Consider the following 26,452-nt stretch of genomic DNA (forward strand, 5'->3'; position numbering starts at 1 on the left):
GATGGAATGATTGGATTTCCTTGCAGTTCAAGGGACTCTCAAGAGTCTTCTCCAACACCACAGTTCAAAAGCATCAATTTTTCAGTGCTCAGCTTTCTTCACAGTCCAACTCTCACATCCATACATGACTACTGGAAAAACCATAGCCTTGACTTGACTAGATGGACCTTTGTTGGCAAAGTAATGTTTCTGCTTTTTAATATGCTATCTAGGTTGGTCATAACTTTCCTTCCAAGGAGTAAGCGTCTTTTAATTTCATGGCTGCAATCACCATCTGCAGTGATTTTGGAGCCCAAAAAAATAAAGTCTGCCACTGTTTCCACTGTTTCCCCATCTATTCCCATGAAATGATGGGACCAGATGCCATGATCTTAGTTTACTGAATGTTGAGCTTTAAGCCAACTTTTTCGCTCTCCTCTTTCACTTTCATCAAGAGGCTTTTCAGTTCCTCTTCACTCTCTGCCATAACGGTGGTGTCATCTGCATATCTGAGGTTATTGATATTTCTCCCAGCAATCTTGATTCCAGCTTGTGCTTCTTCCAGCCCAGTGTTTCTCATGATGTACTCTGCATAGAAGTTAAATAAGCAGGGTGACAATATACAGCCTTGACGTACTCCTTTTCCTATTTGGAACCAGTCTGTTGTTCCATATTCAGTTCTAACTATTGCTTCCTGATCTGCATACAGGTTTCTCAAGAGGCAGGTCAGGTGGTCTGATATTCCCATCTCTTTCAGAATTTTCCACAGTTCCTTGTGATGCACACAGTCAAAGGCTTTGGCGTAGTCAATAAAGCAAAAATAGATATTCTTCTGGAACTCTCTTGCTTTGTCGATGATCCAGCAGATGTTGGCAATTTGACCTCTGATTCCTCTGCCTTTTCTAAAACCAGCTTGAATATCTGGTAGTTCATGGTTCACGTATCGCTAAAGCCTGGCTTGGAATATTATGAGCATTACTTTACTAGCGTGTGAGATGAGTGCAATTGTGCGGTAGTTTGAGCATTCTTTGGGATTGACTTTCTTTGGGATTGGAATGAAAACTGACCTTTTCCAGTCCTGTGGCCACTGCTGAGTTTTCCAAATTTGCTGGCATGTTGAGTGCAGCACTTTCACAGCATCATCTTTCAGGATTTGAAATAGCTCAACTGGAATTCCATCACCTCCACTAGCTTTGTTCGTAGTGATGCTTTCTAAGGCCCACTTGACTTCACATTCCAGGATGTCTGGCTCTAGGTGAGGGATCACACCATCGTGATTATCTGGGTCATGATGATCTTTTTTGTACAGTTCTTTGGTGTATTCTTGCCACCTCTTCTTAATATCTTCTGCTTCTGTTAGATCCATACCATTTCTGTCCTTTATCAAACCCATCTTTGCCTGAAATGTTCCCTTGGTATCTCTAATTTTCTTGAAGAGATCTCTAGTCTTTCCCATTCTATTGTTTTCCTCTATTTCTTTGCACTGATCGTGGAGGAAGGCTTTCTTATCTCTCCTTGCTATTCTTTGGAATGCTGCAGTCAAATGGGAATATCTTTCCTTTTCTCCTTTGCTTTTTTCTTCTCTTCTTTTCACAGCTATTTGTAAGGCCTCCTCAGACAACCATTTTGCCTTTTTGCATTTCTTTTCCATGGTGATGGTCCTGAGCCCTGTCTCCTGTACAATGTCACGAACCTCCATCCATAGTTCATCAGGCACTGTCTATCAGATCTAGTCCTTTAAATCTATTTCTCACTTCCACTGTATAATCATAAGGGATTTGATTTGGCTCATACCTGAATGGTCTAGTGGTTTTCCCTACTTTCTTCAAATTAGATCCTTTGTAATAAACCGGTGATCTAAACCCTGTATGGAGATGGTATGAGGAGAGAGGGCAATTTCATGGTCAGAATCTTGAGGAAGAAATACTGTCAAATGACAGGCCATGTTTTGTCAACCACAGGAGGGCCGAGAGGAGCTACTCCACGTTCAAGGTCAGGAGGGGCAGCGGTGAGGAGATACCCTTCGTCCAAGGTAAGGAGCAGCGGCTGCACTTTGCTGGAGCAGCCGTGAAGAGACACCCCACATCCAAGGTAAGAGAAACCCAAGTAAGACAGTAGGTGTTGCGAGAGAGCATCAAAGGGCAGACACACTGAAACCATAGTCACAGAAAACTAGCCAATCTGATTACACGGACCACAGTCTTGTCTAACTCAGTGAAACTAAGCCATGCTGTGTGGGGCCACCCAAGAAGGACGGGTCATGGTGGAGAGGTCTGATGGAATGCGGTCCTCTGGAGAAGGGAATGGCAAACCACTTCAGTATTCTTGCCTTGAGAACCCCATGAACAGTATGAAAAGGCAAAATGATAGGATACTGAAAGAGGGGCTCCCCAGGTTGGTAGGTGCCCAATATGCTACTGGAGATCAGTGGAGAAATAACTCCAGAAAGAATGAAGGGATGGAGCCAAAGAAAAAACAATACCCAGTTATGGATGGGACTGGTGATAGAAGCAAGGTCCGATGCTGTAAAGAGCAATATTGCATGGGAACCTGGAATGTTAGGTTCATGAATCAAGGCAAATTGGAAGTGGTCAAACAAGAGATGGCAAGAGTGAACGTTGACATTCTAGGAATCAGCAAACTAAAATGGACTGGAATGGGTGAATTTAACTCAGATGACCATTATATCTACTACTGTGGGCAGGAATCCCTTAGAAGAAATGGAGTAGCCATCATGGTCAACAAAAGAGTCCAAAATGCAGTACTTGGATGCAATCTCAAAAATGACAGAATGATCTTTGTTCATTTCCAAGGCAAACCATTCAATATCGCAGTAATCCAAGCCTATGCCCCAACCAGTAATGCTGAAGAAGCTGAAGTTGAACGGTTCTATGAAGATCTACAAGACCTTTTAGAACTACGAAGAACCCAAAAAACCAAAAAAGATGTCCTTTTCATTATAGGGGACTGGAATGCAAAAGTAGGAACTCAAGAAACAGCTGGTGTAACAGACAAATTTTGCCTTGGAGTACGGAATGAAGCAGGGCAAAAGCTAATAGAGTTTTGTCAAGAGAATGCACTGGTCATAGCAAACACCCTCTTCCAACAACACAAGAGAAGACTCTACACGTGGATATCACCAGATGATCAATACCAAAATCAGATTGATTATATTCTTTGCAGCCAAAAATGGAGAAGCTCTATACAGTCAGCAAAAACAAGACCGGGAGCTGACTGTGGCTCAGATCATGAACTCCTTATTGCCAAATTCAGACTTAAACTGAAGAAAGTAGGGAAAACCACTAGACCATTCGGATAACTATTACGCCCTGGTAATTCACTGTGGCTGAAAACTGTGGATGGCAAGGCAGGCATGTCATAGTGATGGGCCTGGGAGGGACAGCAAGAGACTGGTGGTTCAGTGAAGATGTGAACTTTCCAGTTTCCTTGAAAAGGACTGATTGTCTACAGCTAGATATTTAAAGGCATATCTCACATTCCAGTTCCACATCAGCAGTATTAAGCTGAATGCTTTCCCCTTTATAGCATTTATCAGAACCATTCCTACTTTGATGGAATTGACACTAACTTATTTTTATTTAGGGCTTCCCTGGTGACTCTGATGGTAAAGAATCTGCCTGCAATACAGGAGACCAGGGTTCAATTCCTGGGTCAAGAAGATCCCCTGGATAAGGAAATAGAAACCCACTCCAGCATTCTTGCCTGGTGAGTTCCATGGACAGAGGAGCCTGGCGGGCTACAGTCCATGGGGTTGCAAAGAGTTGGATATGATTAAGCGACTTTCACTTTCTCTTTCTTTTTATTTATCTTCATTCCCTTGCTTACTACTTACTTCTATTCTGTAAATACCCATTAATATCCAGTACTTGATTGCTTACACATTGGAAGGGTAAACAAGAAGCAGCAGACAGTAAACATTTGTTATCTAGGGTCTCTGGCAAGATCTTTGCCACTTCAGCTGAACTTTATGTGTATAGAAATGTGTATTATTCTCTGAGAGAAAATATAAATAAGTCTACTCACGTGAAAGAAGTATGTGCCAACAGGAGGGTTCAAATGAGAAGATTGAATCAGCTGACCAACTCCATTAAATGTGAGCGTGGGATTCTCATCACACTTGTTATTTTCTGAATCTGCCTGGTGTTCAGCATGATTCAAAATTCTTTATCAGAGACCTATTATTTGTGCAGAAGATATACTGTGAATAAAACAGATATGGTTCCTACTCTGAACCACTTTTTTCTGACATACAATAAGTTCTCAATAAATATTAGTTTTTATTATTACCCCTATTATTATTATTTCCCAGACAATAGGAATGAGATCTTCTAATCCATGTAGTTCTCAGTGATGGATGTCCCTCTTAAAAGTATCAAATACTTTGCTGCAGTGTCAAAAATTCCCCATCAGGGTGGTTGAAAAACAATTACGGTAAATTCTAATTTTATCACCCAGAAATAATATTAAAATTTTAGATCTTTTATAATTCCTTCAATTAACAGTAGACACTTCTTGATTACTTTCTAATTAAATCATTTCACTCTAAGACTTGGTAATTACAACAAGAAGTCATTAAAATTAGGAAACATTTGCTAACTCAGTACTTTTGATTATTAAGCTTTTGTCATTTAATATTGCCAAACAGTCTATGAAGATATGAGTGAAGAAACTGATTTTAATGTCTTTAACTGCAATAATTACCTAGGTGTCCCAAACAATGCAATGTTTCTTTCTTATCACATATTTTCCTGTAAAATCTATTGTTCTTGTCACCAACTGCATTTTTTCCCTTGGCCATTACACTGTTTTCCTCTTATATTACTGTTCTTACCACAGAAGAGAATCATATCCTAGAATTTCCTCTGCTTAAGGGTATTTATCTTTTCTTCCTTTTTTTTTTTTTTTTTTTGTGGTGTCCTGATGAAAATATGGCCCCTGCTTATATTAAGAATCAGAGCTACTCTGCCTTTGATGGTTTTTCTAACTGAGCACCGCATTAAAATCTATAGGACAATAAACTTACCCAATCAGATACAGTCCAAGAAAGAAAAACATTCACATTGCTGAGGCCTGGGAAATGCAGTGTGTGATTTGCCATCTCAATATGTCAATAGGGTGACAATTGGCTTTCATCAGATTTCTTAGGAGGTGTGATATCTTTTATCTTCAGTGGCTGGTTCTTCCTGGGGTTGGGGAGATGTGGGGAGAGAGTTTTTTTCCTTTAGACAAGCCTCAAAGAAAAGTAAAAGATGCCTTTCTATACTGCTGTTTGCAAATCAATGTAAGAAGGGGTAGACACATCATCACTGATAGGAAATGGCTTTTGAAACTTAAGATTAGATCCATACAAACAAATGATCCTTGCAAACTGTGATCAGTCAAAGTAAACTCCCCAAAATGTGATTCTGAAGCAGAGGGTGAGGTGCTAATGGCTGTCTATTGGAATATCGGTTTGACAAAACACACCTAGAAAAGATATTGACAAGCTCTTCAGTGTTCTAGCAGGAAAAGAGACTCTTGAAATCAAGCCCATTGCTCCTCTGCCTGCCTTCTGCTGAGAAACCAAGGATTGAACGAATTTATCACCCCTTAACAAAGCAATAAGTGAAAACTGATGAATCTCTGGGCTTGATGGAAAGGTAATATCCTGTTCACAGTGATTAAAAGCTCACTACACTCTACACTGATCAGAGGATACTAGGGAATCGTCTTCTATTTGGGGCACAACGTTTTCCCGAGGACAATGAGAAATACCCAAAGGAGGGGAAACATGGTGTGAAGGATGAAAGGGAAAACAGAATAGGAAAGCCACGCACAGTGAGGAAAGGAACAGGGTGGTTGACTTCTAATATATAAGTGATGTGACGGTGTGGGTGGCATTATACACAGGAGCAGAGGACAAAATAGGCCACAAGTAGAGTCACAGAGAATCTCATTTCAAGTCAAAATCAGAAACAATATTCTTATGGTGGAATTAGTTGTTTCCTTTACGGTGGAAATAGGCAGACTCTATTTACTGAAAGTATTTAAACAAAGACTGGGTAAGAAGTTGGAAAAATGATAAAAGTTGGATAAAATCTAGTTTGATAAGTGAGAAGAAACACAGACAGAACTGAAAGCCCCATGCTCCAGGTCCAGTCTTAAAATAACTAGTCAGGAGAGAAATCTTGATTTAACCAGCCTGGGTTTACCATGTGACTTGGATTAAGTACAAGCCATGGGGAGTACTAGCTAAGTCAGGTTCCCAGGGAATCTAGAAAGAGGTTTGAAGTCTATGGATGATCTTTAATCACTCTGCATCAGTCTTAAGAATGTATTTTTTTATTGGTGAGGGTACATTTTAGGTATACAAATAATGAAGACATATTTGCATGCTACCTCAATGAAATAGATGTCTATATACAATGTATACATCTCAGAAGGAAGCAGGGAAAAAAAAGATTAGACAAGTGTCAGCTAAGCCATTGGATCTCAAAGTTTAAATTACTCAGGTGACTAGGTGAGTCCTCTTCTCTGGGGCTTTATAGTCTCATCTGTGAAAGGAAGGACTAGATGAAGTCATCTCTGGGCTGTCTTTTTTAACATAAGAATCCATGATCATGAATATGTGCATATCATATACATGTGTGTCAATGCACTAGCTGTGTTATGAAATGTAATACTATAAGACAATTTCATTAGTAACATTAGTTTTACCAGTGTACACCACATTTTTCATCCCTAACACTCTAGAAGATGAAAATGGTAAAAGAACCTTGGTAAATACCTTGATTCACTAAGGAGATTCACAGCACAAGCTTGATATTTCTTCAGTTTTAACCATGCTGAGATAATCCCAGTAACTCTATTCTTGCATTACAGTTGTAAAAAAAACAATGTAAATCTTCCCAAATGACTTATTTACATGTCTTTGAGATACAGAATCATAGAATATTAAGGCAGCAGGGAGACTTAGAGATCATCTAATCCCAACCCCCTCATTTGACAGCAAGGACATTAAAACCCAGAAATACAAAATGACTTCAATAAGTACATAGTTACTTTGGGCCAAGGCTGAGATAGTTTTCAGTGCCTCTAACTCTTCATCAAATTATATATTTTTTCATTTAAATGTGTCACTTATCCTTTCTTATGAGCTTCATGGTTTTATTATCTTTACCACTAAGGTGGTTAACATGTAGTTATACACTCACATATTAGGTAGAAATTCTATAAATTTTTAAATAATTTTGTTTGGTTTGGCCTAGCATATTTAGCACTCATCTCCACATTGAGCCTTGAACTTGAATTTGCCTTGCCTTCAGAGGAAGCATTCAAAGCTGGTGTATAGAACCTGCAGGCCTATTCATGAGGACACTGGGGAAACTAGCTGGAATGTTAATTTAATACAAACTGGTGGAAGACAGGATAATTCAGGAGCAAGCAGCAGCCTACAAGGAAGACTGTGAGGTCCATGCCAGGAAAAAATGAGTAAGGCTGGTTTGGCTAGAGAGTGAAATATGTGGACTCAATCCCCAAATATCTGATTGCTGTATCATGAGGACTTGTTTTCCCAGTGCTCAGTGAATCTGGCAAATTCTGAGAAAATCAGAATTGCTTCTCTGGGTAAGACTCATATTCTATTCAAATAAGATTTATGACAAAGCATTGAAAGAAAATTTGGGGAACATCCAAATGGTTCTCTTAAACTGCCAAAAAATGATTTGTCATTTAAAATTAATTTCCCTTCAAAGTCTTGAATAATCCAAATTTGATTCCTGAAATTGTTCTTCATTTTCAAGAAATTAAAAGGTTGGTTTATCTGATGAACTAGTCAGATACAATAATCAAAACCATCATTAATGTGAAGGAAAAAATGAAACTAAGTAGATGGTTTGCCCAAATGTAGGCACAGTGTTTGATTGTGCATCACTTCAAAGAGATTCTGGGCTTGTTTGTTGGAATTGACCTGGGGTGGTTGGGAAAGGATGTGGAGCTTGGACCAATATAGACACAAATCAGATTTCTAGTATTTCCAACAACTTGTAACCCTCCATCTGGGTTGAGAATAGACAGAATGATTGTGGAAACAGAACTGTTCTCTGTCTGGCCGGACCTGCTGACCTTCTGGAAGTTCTCCCATAACTAACTCTTGTCTCACAGGTAAAGGAGAGGAAGGACAATAAACAAAACCATGTTTGTAAGAAGATTCCTGATTGATATGAATACCTCCCTGTGTGGCTAAAACCATAATAATGCTAGAATCAGAGAGAGTCCCTGAAATGAATTCTCTTGCACTTTATTGTATGTCTCCAGCTAAGTCGTGATAGATATACCCCTTCCCAACCTGGGGAATGAGGCTTCCTCATTCGTGTGGACAAAGTATGATACAGTCACCTCTGGTCACTCATCAATCCAAATTATTTGATGTAGTTTTAATTAGCCCAAACATGAAACACTGTATTTATTATAATGACTATGGGAAGAGGAAAAATCACTTCTGGTCTGCCAGATGCATGAAGACACACCAAAATAACTGCTATTTATTTTACAAGATGGAAAATATATTGACTGCCCTCTGGTCATAAAAGGCATTTCCTTTAGGGATTACAAGTGCAGAGATGAATTAGGTACATTTAGGATCAATATCTGCTTCCCTTCCTGGCTCAGGATGGGATTTGTCAAAATTCGAGAGCAGCTTCTACTGAGCGTCAGCTACAAGTCCTTCCACCACTGAGTCGTACACCTTTTCAGGTTGAAATATAAAAGGCAAAGGGCTTTTTCAGCTATAGTACCTGGGGTCAGACTGCTGAATCGCCTCTCTGCCTTTGCCTTTAATGAGTTTTAGTTTGATGAAGTGACCTTACTGGCAGAGAATGGAAGGGAGTAAAGGGTCCATGCTAGCAAAGGACAGTGAGTCCTGGAGATGGAGGAAGATGCAAGGAGGGTGCTTACTGTGAGGGAGGGAGAGAGGGAGGGAGGCAAGGGGCAGAGGAAACTGTGGATGAAAGTACTCTGGCCAAAAATATTGAAACAGTGAGGCTAAAATACATGCACATATTTTTTAGCTCTAATATTTAGGACTGCAACAAGCAATTAATGGAATGATTAACATATTTACTGTCCTTGGGGACTTCAATCCTTGGAAGATGACTCTCTCCTTGATTGAGAACAGTTTAGGCAACAAGGTCACCACATGTCTCATGGGCCAAGACTGCAAACAGTGAAGAAAGAATTCTTGAAACCATTTCAGATATTCCTGAAACAGGATTTGGTGGGGGCAGTGAGGGAGAGGGAGGGGATATATTCACAAACTAGGGCTCAGATGAATGTCAGCTAACCATAATGCATAAGTGCAGAAGAGACTGCCTAGATTCACGCCTATGTATTCTAAACATCAAGAATTGACAAGGAGTCAATAAATGTTTCATGTGGAACTGGGAAACAGAAAAAAGCAAAGACAAGGTCCCTGACCTAAGAAGTAAGCCTTTAGATGAGGAAGCAAAGCCAACCACAGGCTGTACAGAATGAGGTGTGATAAATACTAAGGATTGAGGGGCAGCAATCACTGAGGACCAGCAGAGAGGCCACAAGTGCTATGGAAATCAGACTCAGAGGAAAGCTACGTGATGTGAGGTAGGGAGTGCTCTGGAGGAGATGAGTGTTGAAAGTGGAAATGTGGACAGAAAGCAGTAGGCACCCTGAGCTAAGGATATGAATGAGTGTAAAGTGGTGAGGGAAGTGGTCACCATGAAGGGGAAGGATGCAACGACCTATCCCTGGAGCCAAAGAGTGCATGTGCTTGGAGGAGAGAGACGTGGACACTCGTGTAGTTCCTATACCAATGAATTGAATATTTTTCCTTCTCCCAACTTCAGTTTTCTCTTCTCTAGAATGCCTACTGCATAGAGATATTGAGAAATTGAGAGGATGATCGATGTATATCACCTACCACAGTCTGTAGCTCAATACATTGAATTCCACCCTCCCTGTACCTACCCCCAGCCTACCCAGGAGACTGCATCTAATTCCAGTGTTTTCTTATGTCTCAGAGTCACCCCTCATGAAAATCAGTGGTTGTGTCATTAGCGCATAGCGCTCTCTGAGGGGTCTTGACATAGGAAGCACTGTTCGTTCAATGGCACTTGATGTCAGAATTCTGAGCCTTTTAAAAATGTTAGCTATGCTTTTTTTTTTTTTTTTTACTTTTTTCCTCCCCCTGTCAGACTGTCAGCTGCCACTTTCTGATTCTGCCATTTTTGTCTGTGCTACTTGTAATCTTCTATGTAGTAGACAACCATTGTGAAAATACACTAAATTCGTGTAATCCTGAATATAAGGTTTCAAGATGAGAAAGTAAATCACTAGTCCAGAGGGCTCTACATAACCATGTAACTCGATGCATGTTTATTTTTTAAAAATATTTTCTCACCGAGAGCTTTAACTCCATTGTTGCCAAATCCTTTAAAATAACAAAATGATATGTAATAACAAATCAAAACTGAGCTTGTTCAAAAATTTGAGGGTGACAAATTTGGTATATCTCTCTAGCGTGCGAGTTACCCAGTAATCTGTTAATCTAGCCTCTCTCTCCAAAATCAGTCTCAGATCTCTAATTCTTGACTAAAGGTAAGTGAATGGCATCAGTTATGTATAGTGCTATTCAGTTTGCATGCTAACAGAGACATCTTAAGTTATAAAACAGAAGATCTAGTGGGGAATCTTAGACATTCAACTGAAGTAGACTCATACTGAGTGAGGTGCTAGAAAGGCCTTGTTAAACCTCATCAGGAATGTGGTCCCCTGCCCTTCCTGTGCAGTCCTAACAACCAGCCAAGGGACTAAGTCATTACAACCCATGTCACAGTGTGCTGCTAAGCAATACACTTGACTGCTGGGTCCTAGAGTGACCTATTTTTTTACTTTTCCTGGACTCAACTATCCCAGATGGACATCATAATAATTCCTCTTTCTCATGTCAAGGGTGTGTCCTAGAAACATTTCATTTATTTTTCAAATCAGATGTCAAAATCCTTCAGAGAATAATACCATATGAGGCTAATATGACTGCCTGGTCTCCCAAGAGGCCAACTTTCTATATCATACAGTGAAATTGACTAGACATTTCCAACCAAGAAAGACAAGTCTTTGGGTTAGATTTAAGCATACAGAAGAATTAGTATAAAACAGTAATGGTTCAGAGGCCAGCTCACCCCTCCTTGAAATTTCAGTGACTGGAAAAATTAGCCTCCTGTTTCTTTTCTGTTCCCTTTTTTAATTATAACTTGCTGAGGCACTAGCTAATACCTTTTCATCTCTTTTAATAACTACCCTATCTTTGGTTTCTCTAAGCATCCTTCTCAAAGCATCCACAAATTCAAGAATGCTCTTAAGATTGACTGACTGACTGAGCTCTCAGCTCTGTTGATTTACTGATATGAGGTTTATTTCTCCAACCCTGCCTCAGCCGGGATGAAATAAAGCAAGGATGTGAACTCCTTCAAGACCCAGGAAATTTGGGAGAAAGGTTGACCATAGTTTTAGCTACGCCTTCCCTACATTTCCTTAATGTTCTCTCTCTTACAGCTCTCACCTCTCCCCCTTATCATCTTCCAACAGACTCACTGTTTTCTGGGGTATGGGGTTAATAAGCATCCCTTCTTATAGGAACATTATATATTCAAAGAAACCAAGTGATAAAGAGAAGCATCTCTACTGGACAAGTAACAAGCACTGTGTGTCAGGCCCATGGGTGACATTTATGGCACCTCTTTCAGCCAATCACTCACAGGTTATACTAGATCAGAAGCATCAGGTCTTCTTCTTGTAGGAAGAGACAGGGAAATGTTTTAGGTGAATAACATCAAGCTTAAAAATGAGCCCCGAAACTCAGAAGGCTTTAGACCTGGCCTCAAGCTGCTTGCATCACCACCCTTTTCCAAGAGGGCTACAAAGTTCATGGGAAGACATGAAGAGGCAGAGCAAAGCTATGATGCCAGCAATCAAGTATTTATTAAAGCACCGACTCTGCCTGGCTCCGCAGGGGACAAAATATAACCTGGAAGACAGCACTTCCATAGGTGACATAAAAAAAAAATAGTCCCTATGTGATCGTAGCTATAGTTCAGGAACTAAGTACCGGAGAAGGCCAATGAAGGGAGATCAGTGAGGATCCATGCATTCAAGAAAGATTTCATAAGACTTGAAGAGCGCTTAATGCTTAGAAACAACTGGGATAATATGTTTATATAAGTTTATTTTTATACTTTATTTTTTGCTTTATTATATATAAGACTTTCTCGGGTTACATATATATAACCCCAGAAGATGTTTTATATTTAGGGAGAGAATGGCTTATTTAATCATTAGAAGAAGAAAGTGCCAAGTCATGCATGTGTAGGATACATATTTGCTTCACCAGAAGAGACAGAAGAGACCTCCATCATACAATAATGCAGGCAGGTTCTGAGAAAGCGAAGGTGGAATGTAGGAAAAATATATTGCTAGCACCCACTATCAACCCTGCACACAGCAATGCCAAGACTCTCAAGCTACCCTGCAGTCTGAAGAACCTCACCAGACTATACTTCTAGACTAGCAACATCCAACAGACGTATAACAGACACTACAAATGCAAGCCACATATGCAATTTAAAATTTTCTAGTAACCACATTTTTAGAAGTAATAAAAACAGCTGAAGCTAATTTTAACATGTTTTATTTAACCCAACATATCCAAAATTTATTATTTCAATATGCAGTTAATATAAAGCAGTTATTAATGAAATATTTTAAATTTATTTTATCATACTACATTTTCAAAATCCGGTGTGTATTTTACACTTACCTATCAGCTCAGACTAGCCATAATTTAACTGCTCAAAAGCCCCAGATGGCTCACGGCTAGCATATTAGTTCAGCTCTAGAGACATACCAGTCTCCAGTTTCAGCCTTTCAGCTCATTGCTCCCTTCAAAGGTTAGTCCGATAAACTGATCCATCCCAAGATGCTGCTAACTGACAGCCATTGTTTGCTATATCGGCCCTCTCGGACAATATTTTACCTTAGAGTGGGAATTTTCACACTGAAAGAGAGAGATCTTGTGGGCAGGAAGAATTTGACGTTCATACCCAACTGAGTGAGTGGAAGCCTGCTTGTGAATTTCCCATTACACTCCGGAACCCTTCACACTTCCCAGAGCCCTCAGATAGTTTCCTCTCACCATTTTGGAAGAGCTGATGGGATTGTAGTCTGGACAGATATCTGTGCTCAAAGGTCTTCCCAGCACTGCCCGGCCAGCTGCTGGCACCAAGATGACCCTGAAGGACCCAGGAGGTCTGATGTCACAGGAACCTGTTTACCCTTTCCCTCTCTCTAAACAGCTAGCCAGTGCTGACCTCTGGCCACCTTTCCTGACCTGTACCTGATCTTCACGCTTCATAAATGAGCTGTGGAATTTCCCAAGGGCTCTGAAAATGAGGACTGAAAAGCAATGCTCTCTGTACAAAATCAGAGAAATAGAAGCCCACTGCCCTGGAGCAGGTACTAAAAATGCTGCCTTGGGGGAAGGAAGGTGACCTGACTGGACACTGACTTGACAGACCACACACATCTCAGGACCATAACTGGGGTTCTGGATGCTTCAAAGAGGATGTTGGAAAAACCTGAGAGGATGGCAGAGAAGACACACTGGCCCGAAGGTGAAATCTTTCAAGCAGATTGTATATATAGAGCTCTGTCTGCTTGAATTTGATCTCTCTGCTGGGCCACTCACAAAGTTGCTATCCTTGGGCAAATTACTCTGCTTTCTTAGGTCTTGGTTCTTTGAGGTAATTTGGGATTATAAAAGCAACCTCAGAGGATTGTTATACAGATATACTTAGCTGGGTGCCTGCCATAGAGTGTTTTCAATATGGTATGTCTGTTTAATAAAAATAGATGACAGATAGATAGCTTGTAACTCAGCAAAAGCAGAAAAGAATGGAGCAGATGACCACATGACCGAGCATCAGAACACATACATAAAGGGCACTCACATATGCACACAAACTTGTAGACAAACTTAAGCATATACACACATACAAGCATCATGTGTGTACATATACCCAGAGCAAACACTCAAACACACACATGAGCATACATGTCCAACCTTGCTTTGACATTCTGAGTCTCCAAAAATTAGCATCAGTCTCCAATATCTGTCCCTGTAGCCAATAGTTTCCTGCTCTAATACATCCCCTTTCTTTATGACCTCATGGTTTATTGCTGCCTCCTGTGTGTGCTGGCTACAACTTTAGGAAAGGAAAAACTGTGACTTGATTGGGAAAGGGAAACCATACCCTTTCTCCACTCAGCAGAGACATTTGACTCTCCAGCTACACAATCTCATAGGAATGGATTTTGCCACTTGTGTATGAAATAGTCCCTCCCCTCTACAGAAAGCATCTAGAGGTACTTAGTAGAAATAGTAAATTATTATTGGCTGAAAGACCTGATGCTCTGGAGTAGTCAAATTCTCCTTCCTCGTTCACTCATTTCAGAAGCTGCATGAACCGTGCGTAATTAATGCCATGACTGGATTCACTGCTACATTTTATTCTCACAAGTCACAGAGGGTACAAAGGGACCTGTACCTGAATAGCAGAACAGGAGGCAAGGTGGTCAGTCAGAATGTGTAAGAAGAAACAAGAGAGGCAATTTGGAAGGAAATTACTAGACTGATGGTGTGTTGGCTGCCATGGGGTCCATAAGCAAAAGAGACATAGCAAATCCTTGCAAGTGGAAAAGCAATGCTGACAATACAATACCACTCCAAATAAGCCTGACTGGTCTGTACTGAGTGGTTACAGAGTACCTGACCCTGTGATGAGTTTTTTGGCATTTACCTAATTGAATCCTCACAACAAGATCAGTTAAATATTATTATCTCACTTTACAGATGAGAAATAGGGCATTAAATCACTTGCCTCACATCACTCCACTGAAAGACATCATTCAGTGTCTTAAAATGGTAAGAAGTCAAAATTCCAACTGAGTGTGACTGATTTAAAGATTATATATTTAACACCTACAGAGCCTGAGCTTGGAATTTCTCCTATGCTTATACTTCTATTCATACAAACCCAGTTGATCCTTTCAAACACCAGCTCATTGCTTGCCTCCACCATGAAGCCTCTAAAACTCACCTTCTCTGGCATGTTGCTTAAACATTTTCTTGTCTAATGTGTTTCAATCTTGTTTCTCCAACTTACCTGTATATTGTGGCAGAAGAGAATTAACATTACCTGTTACTCTTAATGCCAGTGGTATTAGCTGCTCCAGAAAGCATACTACTTATTCATAATAACAAAATAGTACAGCAGAGACCCTGTCCTCTGTACAGCTCTAGGGCCTGGTACTGTGTTCTCAGAAAGCATACCTTATCCAATATGTGAAAGGCAGTGTGAAGAGGTGAGGGTAGGGAGGGTAGTGTAAGAAGTCAATCAAACACCCCACTTGTCCTCAAAGTACCACCATCAACTGTGGGTCTGTGGCATTTCCTCAATAAATATCATTTATAATGCAAATCAGAAAGTGATACAAATTAGGCTCCCTGACTTCAGACTATCAAAGTAATCAAAACAGTATGCTATTGGCATTAATGACAGAATACAGACTAATGGAACAGGTTAGAAAGCCCACAAATAAACTCATGCACCTTTGACCAATTAATCTATGACAAAGGAAGTGAGAATATGCAGTGCAGGAAAGACAGTCTCTTCAATAAGTGGTGCTCAGAAAACTGGACAGCTACATATAAAAGAATGAAACTAGAATCTGCCTACAGCGCAAGAGACCTGAGTTTGATCTCTGAGTTCACTAGATCCCCTGGAGAAGGGAATGGTCACCAACTCTAGTATTCTTGCCTGGAGAATTCCATGGACAGAGGTGCCTGGCAAGCTATAGTTCATGGGGTCACAAAGAGTCGGACATGACTCAGTGACTAACGCTTTCACAACACTTTCAGAACATTCACTAATAATACCAAACGCAAAAATAAATTCAAAATTTATTAAAAAACCTAAATGTAAAACCGGATACTACAAAACTCTTAGAGGAAAACATAGACAGAACACTCTTTGACATGAATCACAGCAAGATCTTTTTGATCCGTCTCCCAGAGTAATGGAAATAAAAACAAAAACAAACAAATGAGACCTAATTAAACTCAAAAGCCTTGCACAGCAAAGGAATTCATAAACAAAATGAAAAGACAGTTTACTGAATAACAGAAAATATTTGTAAATGACGTGAATGACAAGGGATTAATCTCCAAAATTTATTTAAAAAAAAAACTTCAACTCAATATCAAACAAACAACCCAATCAAAAAATGGGCAGAAGACCTAAACAGACATTTCTCCAAAGAAGACATGTAGATGACCAAGACACACGTGAAAAGTTGCCCAATATCACTAATTGTTGATATTACTTTGTTTAGTCACTGAGTCATGTCTGACCCTTTGCGACCCCACGGACTGCAGAATACCAGGCTTCCCTGTCCTTTACTGTCTTCAAGAGTTTGCTCAAACTCATATTCATTGAGTCAGTGATGCCATCCCACTAGTACATCCTCTGTCACACTCTTCTCCTCCTGCCCTCAATCATTCCACAGCATCAAGATCTTTTCCACTGAGTCAGCTCTTCACATCAGGCGACCAAAGTATTGGGAGCTTCAGCATCAGTTCTTCCAATGAATAGTCAGGACTGATTTCCTTCAGGATTGCCTGGTTTGATCTCCTTGTTGTCCAAGGGACTCTCAAAAGTCTTCTCCAACACCACAGATCAAAAGCATCAATTCTTCAGCACTCTGCCTTCTTTATGGTCTAACCCTCACACCTATACATATCTACTGGAAAAACCATAGCTTTGACTATATGGACCTTTGTTGGCCAAGTGATGTCTCTGCTTTTTAATATGCTGTCTAGGTTTGTCACAGTTTTCCTGGCTTCAGTCACCATCCACAGTGATTTTGAAGCCCCAAAAATAAAGTCTCTCACTGTTGCCATTTTTTCCCATCATTTGCCATGAAGTGATAGGACCAGATGCCGTGGTCTTTGTTTTTTGAATTTTGAGTTTTAAACCAACTTTTTCACTCTCTTCCACCTTCATCAAGAGGCTCTTTAGTTCTCTTCACTTTCTACCATTAGGGTGATGTCATCTGCATGTCTGAGGTTATTGATGTTTCTCCCTGCAATCTTGACTCCAGTTTGTGCTTCATCCAGCCCAGCATTTCACATAATGTACTCTGAATATAAGTTAAATAAGCAGAGTGGCAATATGGAGCCTTGATGTACTCCTTTCCAAATTTTGAACCAGTCCATTGTTCCATGTCTAGTTCTAACTGTTGCTTCTTGACCTGCATAGAGGTTTCTCAGGAGGCAGGTAAGGTCATCTGGTATTCCCATCTCTTTAAGAATTCCCCACAGTTTATGATCCACACAGTCAAAGGCTTTAGCATGGTCAATGAAACAGAAATAGTGCTTATCTGGAATTCTCTTGTTTTTTCTGTGATCAAACTGATGTTGGCAATTTGACATCTGGTTCCTCTGCCTTTACTAAATACAGCTTGTACATCTGGAAGTTCCCATTTCACATGCTACTGAAGCCTAACTTGAAGGATTTTGAACATTACCTTGCTAGTATGTGAAATGATCACAACTGTACAGTAGTTTGAACATCATTTGGCATTTCCTTTCTTTGGGATTGGAATGAAAATGGACCTTTTCCTGTCCTGTGGCCACTGATGAGTTTTCCAAATTTGTATGCCAAAAAAAGGCAATGACAAAAAATGCTCAAACTACTGCACAATTGCATTCATTTCACATGCTAGTAAAGTAATGCTCAAAATTCTCCAAGCCAGGCTTCAGCAATATGTGAAAGTGAAAGAGGAGAGTGAAAAAGTTGGCTTAAAGTTCCACATTCAGAAAACTAAGATCATGGCATTCGGTCCCATCACTTCATGGCAAATAGATGGGGAAACAGTGGAAACAGTGGCTGACTTTTTTTCTTTTTGGCTCCAAAATCACTGCAGATGGTGATTGCAGCCATGAAATTAAAAGACACTTGCTCCTTGGAAGGAAAGTTATGACCAACCTAGACAGCATATTAAAAATCAGAGTCATTACTTTGCCAACAAAGGTCTGTCTATTCAAGGCTGTGGTTTTTCCAGTGGTCATGTATGGATATGAGAGTTGGACTATAAAGAAAGCTGAGCACTGAAGAAATGATGCTTTTGAACTGTGGTGTTGGAGAAGACTCTTGAGAGTCCCTTGGACTGCAAGGAGATCCAAACATTCCATCCTACAGGAGATCAGTCCTGGGTGTCCATTGGAAGGACTGATGTTGAAGCCGAAAACTCCAATACTTTGGTCACCTTCTGTGAAGAGCTGACTCATTTGAAAAGACACTGATGGTGGGAAAGACTGAGGGCAGGAGGAGAAGGGGACAACAGAGGATGAGATGGTTGGATGGCATCACCAATTCAATGGACATGAGTTTGAGTAAACTCTGGGAGTTGGTGATGGACAGGGTGGCCTGGAGTTCTGCACTCCATGGGGTCGCAAAGAGTCAGACACGACTGAGTGACTGAACTGAATTGAACTGAAGTGTCATGTGGGATCTTAGTTCCCTGACGAAGGACTGAACCTCTGCCCCTTGCGTTGGAAGCATGGAGTCTTAACAAATGGAGCATTAGGGAGCATTATCTCCATTTTAAAAAGCTACTTTATTACAGTGTCAGTTCAGTTCATGAAGAGAGGACCTGTTAAAGGGAAAAGCCACGATGCCCAGCTCCAGATATTTTTCCAATTACCCCAGGAATTAGCTAGTTTCTCTCTCCTCTTAATGATTCATTCCCTTAGCTGTTTGGCCATGTCCCTGATTATTTTTTATTGATTTATATAAAAACAGCATTCTTCATTCAAGAAGAGGCAGACTCCTCTCTTTTCAGCTGTCAGTAGGTCTAGAACTCTCCTTTTCTGCAAAACCACCTCAGCCAGGAAGTCTAGTTGGTCCTGTAATGAAGAGCACAACAATAATACTGATTAGGTGTAGAGGCCAGGGTTGACAATGAAAATTCATTGGTATTTTGATAGCCAGATCCTCAAGCTTCTGCCATGCATTGACTGGTCAGCCTCCAGAGTGACTAGAGGAGGGCTCAGCGTCCTTTGGGCTGTTGTCTTTGGAACCAGACCTTGAGGAGGTTTTTGGGGTCCTCACTGCTTTCCAGGTGTCCTCATTACAGGACGTCGCTGCCTTCTTGACTCTGGTGTGCTGGATCCAAGGGATGACACCTATAACTCTAACAGCAGTAGTGGTTGCCAGGCTGGCCATGTGAGAGCCTGTCCAAACTGGCTGAAGTGGGTTTTTTCCCCTAATCTTTAACCCATACCTCATCTCCTGGCTGATAGGGATGAACCCAATTGCACAAAGGAATGGGTGTCCTTTCTCAGATTTCTAGGATGATATGGCAGAAGACTGTTCCCAGGGCCTGGAGGTGTTGGGACATCTCCAGGTCAGCTAGTTGTTGGTGGTCTCCCTTGAGCTTTTCTATCACTGGGGGTGGTCTCCCATATAAGATCTCACAGGGAGAATAGCCTGAGGACCTCGGGGTGCATTTACGGAGGGAGATGAGAGTCCACAAAATGATAAGGCAGCTTGTTCCAGCATTGTCTGGATGTTGGCCAGGGGATGCTCTTGTTGTATTGCTACTTGGAGAAACAAACTTAACAAGAAAGTTAAAGATACGTGGCCCAAAGATTAGTAGAAGTAGGAAAGTTGTGGTGGGGCTAGCCAGGAGAACCAGGTCCAGATTGGTTCATGACATTAGTGTTTCTCTAGGTATGAGAAGATGCAAGAATTTGGATTCATAAATATCTTTACCTGAAAACATCTGACTGTCTGAAGGCCTGTTTTACTGGGTTTTTCCCAGAGCACAGAGTGCCTTACTTTTTGTCTCCACCCTGAACACCTTTCAAGGGGGTGAGGAAGGTCAGCATTTGTAGTGGTCATGATTTAATCTTTGTAGAGGCAGCTGGCAAGGGCCAACTTCCAGTCAGCAGGGCCCCCTCAGAGCCACATATTTGACCATGTTTTGGGGGCATTTCATGGTCATAGTGTCTCAAGATGCTGAAAAGGCTCATTCCCAGGTCTAACAAAGATTCCACTGACAGGCCACTCAATGTGTTGTCACTAGACCAGGCCTTGTAAGTAGCAAAAGTCTCTGGACCATACCTGTCTTACTAGCCTCTTGGTCCAGAAAAATATTTCCTCTTATTGATTCTTCCCATATCTAGAGTTCAGTTCAGTTCAGTTCAGTCGCTCAGTCATGTCCGACTCTCTGTGACCCCATGGACTGTCCATGGAATTCTCCAGGCCAGAATACTGGAGTGGGTAGCCTTTCCCTTCTCCAGAGGATCTTCCCAGGGATTGAACCCAGGTCTCCTGCATTGCAGGCAGATTCTTTATAAGCTGAGCCACAAGGAAAGCTCAAAGTATCCACTTGTGGATACTTCTTTGGTTCCATGTATTAACCTAGCCTTGCAACTTTGCTTCCAGCACTACAGAAAGGAAACAATCACAACTTCATTTTGTTAACAGATTACCTTCTTGCTTCTAGCAATGACTTCTAAGAAGCCCCTATTGATAAAACTGATATAATTTAATTTAGAAATGTGTCCTACTTAAAAGACAAACAAGGACATTATTGAGTTGGCTATGCAATGATGTCCACAGCAGACATAATTGAAAACTTTTATTTACCAGAAACAAAGTCAGCACAAGCTGAATTCATTGCCTGAACTCTAACTTGCCAACTAGCCAAAGATGGAGTAATGAATATTTATACTAACAGTTGCTATGCTTTTGAAGTGGCACACAACATTGAAATGAGGTTTTAACCTCTTCAATACAGACTACAAAAGAATTTTAAAAACAGATTGCAGAATTATTCATTGTTATGCAACTGTCAATGCAATTGGCAATTATTAAAACAACAGGGCATTCCAAATTTGACACTATAGAAGCTAAAAGAAATCAGCTTGCTGTTGTGCAGCCAAAGAGGCAGCTTTAAATATGCACCCTATCCATTGTGAGTTGCTTCATTTGTAATTATTTTCTCTAAATCTGAGGGTTGTCTTTTCATCATGTTTATAGTTTCCTTTGTTGTGAAAAAAGCTTTTGAGTTTAATTAAGTCCCATTTGTTTATTTTTCTTGTTATTTCCATTAGTATGCGTGTGTGTATGCTAAGTCACTTAAGTCATGTCTGACTCTTTGCAATCCTGTGGACTGTAGCCTGCCAGGCTCCTCTGTCCAATGGATTCTCCACACAAGAATGAGTGAGTTGCCAGGCCCTCCTCCAGGGGATTTTCCTGACCCAAGGATTGAACCTTTGTCACTTACATCTCCTGTATTGGCATATGGGTTCTTTACCACTAGTGCCACATGTAGGAGGTAGGTCAAAGAGAATCTTGCTGTGATTTATGTCAAAGAGTGTTCTGCCTAAGTGTTCTGCCTCTAAGAGTTTTGTAGTTTCTGGCTTTTCACTTAACTCTTTAACCCCTTTTGAGCTTATTTTTGTGTTTGGTGTTAGGAAATATTCTGATCTGATTTTTTCATACGTTGCGGTCCAGGAAAGGATTAATCTTCAAAATACATAAGCAGCTCATGCAGCTCAATATCAGAAAAACAAACAACCCAATCAAAAACTGAGCAAGAGCACTAAACAGACATTTCTTCAAAGAAGACATCCAGAGGCCCAATAAACATCACTCATTATTAGAGAAATGCAAATCAAAGCTACAATGAGGTATCAACCTCACACCAGTCAGAATGGTCATCATCCAAAAAAATCTTCAAACAATAAATTCAGGGAACAATGTGGACAAAAGGGAACCCTCTTGTACTGCTGGTGAGGATGTAAATCGATACAGCCACTGTGGAGAACAGTATGGAGATTCCTTAGAAATCTAGGAATAAAACTACCATATGACTCAGCATTCCCACTACTGGGCATATACCCTGAGAAAACTATAATTCAAAAAGACTCATATACCTCAACATTCATTGCACCATTATTTACAATAGCCAGGACATAGAATCAACTTAGGTGCCCATCGACAGATGGATAGATAAAGAAGTTGTGGTACATATATATGATGGAATATTACTCAGTCATAAAAAGGAACAAATGTGAATCAGTTGAGCTGAGGTGGATGAACCTAGAGCCTTTTATATGGAGTGAAGTAAGTTAGAAAGATAAATAGTATATATTAATGCATATATATGGAATCTAGAAAAATGGTACTAATGAATGCATTTGCAGGAAAAAAAAAGGGGGGGGGGGAGGTGCAGACTTGGAGAATGGACTTGTGGACACAGCAGAAGGAGAAAGTAAGATGAGTTGAGAGAGTAGCCCTGACACATACACACTTTCATGTGTAAAGTAGATAGCTGGTAGGAAGTTGCTGTTAACACAGGGAGCCCAGCACTGTACTCTGTGACAAATTAGAGGGGTAGAATGGGAGGGGTAGTGGCCATGTTTACCAAACATGTCTGTCTATCAAAATTAAAAGTTATCCTGTTATTTCTAGCTATGTTTTTGCACCAATGTTTGAGATGAAGAAGAAAACTCTTTAGTAACACTATTAACAAAGTATAGTTACTTGCTGTTGTTCAGTCACTAAGTTGTGTCTGACTCTCTGAGACCCCACAGACTGTAGCACCTCAGGTTCCTCTGTCCCCCCGCTATCTCATGGAGTTTGCTCAAATTGATGTCCATTGAGTTTGCTCAAGTTGATGCCCAATGCTAACTATCTCATCCACTTTTGTCCCCTCCTCCTTTTGCCTTCAATCTTTCCCAGCATTGGGTCTTTTCCAATGAGTTGGCTCTTCACATCAGGTGGCCAAAGTCTTGTAACTTAGTTTCAGCATCAGTCTTCCCAATGAATACTCAGGGTTGATTTCCTGAAGGACTGACTGGTTTAATCTCCCGGCTGTCCAAGGGAGACTCTTGAGAGAGTCTTCTCCAGGTCCACAGTTCAAAAGCCTCAATTCTTTGGCTTTCAGCCTTCTTATGGTCCACCTCTCAAGTACATACATGACTACTGGAAAAAACATAGCTTTGACAGAACTTTTTCAGCAAAGTAATGCCTCTGCTTTTTAATACACTGCCTAGGTTTGTCATAGTTTTCTTTCCAAGGAGCAAGCATCTTTTAATTTCATGGCTGCAGCCATTTTTTGCTGTGATTTTGGAGCCCAAGAAAATAAAATCTGCCAGTGTTTCCTATTTTTTCCTCATTTAATTGCCATGAAGTGATGGGACCAGATGCCATGATCTTAGTTTTTTGAATGTTGAGTTTTAAGCCAGTTTTTTCACTTTCTTCTTTCACCCTCATCTAGAAGCTTTTTAGCTCATTCTCACTTTCTGCCAGTAGAGTGGCATCATCTGCATATCTGAGGTTGTTGATATTTCCCCTGGCAATCTTGATTCCAGCTTCTTATTCATCCAGCCCTGCATTTCACGTGATGTACTCTGCATAAGTTAAATAAGCATGGTGACAAATTACAGCCTTTTTGTATACTTCCTTTCCCAATTTTGAATCAATCCATTGTTCCATGTCTGGTTCTAACTGTTGCTTCTTGACCCGCATACAGGTTTCTCAGCAGGCAGGTAAGGTGGTCTAGTATTCACATCTCTTTAAGAATTTTCCACAGTTTGTTGTGATTCAGACAGTCAAAGGCTTTAGCACAGTCAATGAAGCAGAAGTAGATATTCTTCTGGAATTCCCTTGCCTTTTCTCTAATCCAGCAGATGTTGGCAATCTGATCTCTGGCTTCTCTGCCTTCTCTAAAGGCAGCTTGTACATCTGGAAGTTCTCAGTTCATGCTCTGTTGAAGTCTAACTTCAAAAAAAGAAATTTTCCCCCAGAAAATTTTGAGGGACTGAACCTGACTATTGATCTGCTGGAGGCCAGGCCTGGAGGTGCAGAAGCAGATACTGAGAAGACTTTCAGTTCCATGATTTCTCACACTGGTCACACATCCTTGGACATGCAAACATTCTTCATAATGAGAGGGGAGACCCAGGGGCAGATTCTGTTCCTTCCCAGGAACTACCCTTCTTCAAGCTTCCACTAGGTGAGTTGCACACTGGTAGACACATTTAAACATTTACTAAGTTATTATTTTTTACTTTCTCCTCTACTATTTACTATGAAATCTTACTAAACCTAGAGTTACTTCCCAATAAGATATTAAAGAAATTAATTTTACATCAGAAGACTAAAGAGTAACTGAAATATGCTGGCATATATCTCCTTAGGTAGCTTTGGAAAAAGTCATGCATGCTAAGTTGCTTCAGTCATGTCCAACTCTTTGTGACCCCACAAACCATAGCTCTCCAGGCTCCTCTGTGTACATATGATTCTGCAGGCAAGAATACTGGAGTGGGTTGCCATTGTCTCCTCCAAGGAATCCTCCCAACCCAGGGATTGAACAAGCATCTCTTATGTCTCCTGCATTTGTAGGCAGGTTCTTTACCACTAACGCTGCCACCTGGGAAGCATAGATTTATTAAAACAAAATGAAATACATTTTTTATTCCCATGCAATTTGTTCAATGTTTAATCTGTACTACAGTGCAACAATTATGTAATGGGCATTGGAAAGAAAGCAATAATAAATTGGTGAAGAAATTTCGGTCCTTATAAAACTTCCAGTTTAATGACAAACTAGACATTTCATAAAAGACAGTGCTTGTGTGCACATGAAATTGTAATGAGGGCGGTGAGGGAAAATGAGACACAGAGGGGGTAAGGGTAGTAATATACAGGAGTATCATTGCAACTGCTCTTGCTTTACAACTGTATTGCTGATCCTGTTCATGACACCAATTGTTTTGCTGTTCACACTGTTCACTGAACCCAGGGTAAGCAATGCATGAGCTAAGAGGTTGGAAGTAGACTCGAGGAGCTGTAGGAACTGCAGACACATTTATTCTCTCATGGCTGGCCCAGCAGCCATAGCAGTAGCCATAACATAACACAGCATAGCCACGCACAATCCTCCAGGGCGTTGCCAGGTAAAGCTTATATATACATACAGAACAAAAGTAGCCCGTGGCCAAGTAAGCACCTTGTGATGTGCATGTGCAGTGTCATAAGTGATCTCAGCTGTTATACAACTGTGAAAAGTCATTGTTTATAGAACAAGGGGTGAGAGGGCATGAGAGTGTGAAGCAAGAGGACCTGACTAGCACCATCTTGTTAATTTCCCCACAACAACCAAGGGCTTGTTGATACTTAAATAGAGTCCAGTGTTTTATGGACTGGTTCCTGTTTTGTTTGTCCTGTTTTGCTCTGTTTTTTGTCTTTGTCTTCCTTTGTTCCATTGACCCATAGAATAGATGTGCTGATTTAGACCATGTAACATCCATACTCAGGTTCCAATGCTAGGAAGGCACCTCACAACGATTATACAAGTTCTTCAAAAATAGAGAAGCAGCGTATCCCCAGCACAAAGCTTGCAGGCATTTTTGCTTTACCTCTTAAACAAATTCTGGCTAACACTTGGGGAGTTGGGAGTTGGCTCATTTGGACAGTCCACCTTCTCCCCAGGCTGTTGGCTTCCTTAAATAAAGCTACTTTTCCTTTGCCCAACACTCTCCTGTCAGTGTTAACTTCCTGGGTAATGAGCAGTCAAGCCTGTTTGGTACCATCATGAGGGAACAGCTCCTGGGTCTTCACTGTGTGGGATCTTCTGGGGAGAACTTCCTCACCATCATTTGATCAGAGACCTGAAGGGAAGGAGGGAGACCCTCATGTGAGTGCTGTGGGGAGAATTCTAGGCAGAGGTAAGAGCTAATGCCAGGCCCTGAGGCAGGAGCATCCTGTCACACTCAAGGAGCAGCAAGCAGGCCTGTGAGACTGGAGCAGAGTGAGGCCTGGCCAGACTGTGGAGAAGTAACCAGGTGTCAGATGCCTAGGACTCGTGGGTGACGTGTGCATTTTGGCTTGATGAGCAGAAATCTATTGAGAGAATGGGGTGAGGAGTGGCCTGACTGGATCGCTTGTGCTGGGTAGAGAACAGCCTGCAGGGTTAGGGCAGGAGAAGGAGGGTGGTTAGCTGCAACAGCCACAGCTATCCTGTCAAGAGGTGTTAGCAGCCTTGACCAGGTAAAATAGGGAGAGGCAAGTATGGGTCATTTTTGGAGCTGTGGATGGAGCCTTTTCTGACTGGAGTGAGATGAGGTAGAGAGCAGGAAGAAGTCAAGAGCAATCACAAGTCTGGGTTCTGAAACACATGTCAGAAAGGATTTAGTCATGGGACATGGGAGACAAAGGGTGAGCAGGTTAAGGGGAGAAATCTAGTTTGGCTTTGGTCTGTTCAGTGCCCACACAGAGATGTGAAGGCAGCGGGGTGGGTGTAAATCTGG

The sequence above is a fragment of the Cervus elaphus genome, chromosome 21 (assembly GCF_910594005.1).
Source record: "Cervus elaphus chromosome 21, mCerEla1.1, whole genome shotgun sequence".
NCBI lineage: Eukaryota > Metazoa > Chordata > Mammalia > Artiodactyla > Cervidae > Cervus > Cervus elaphus.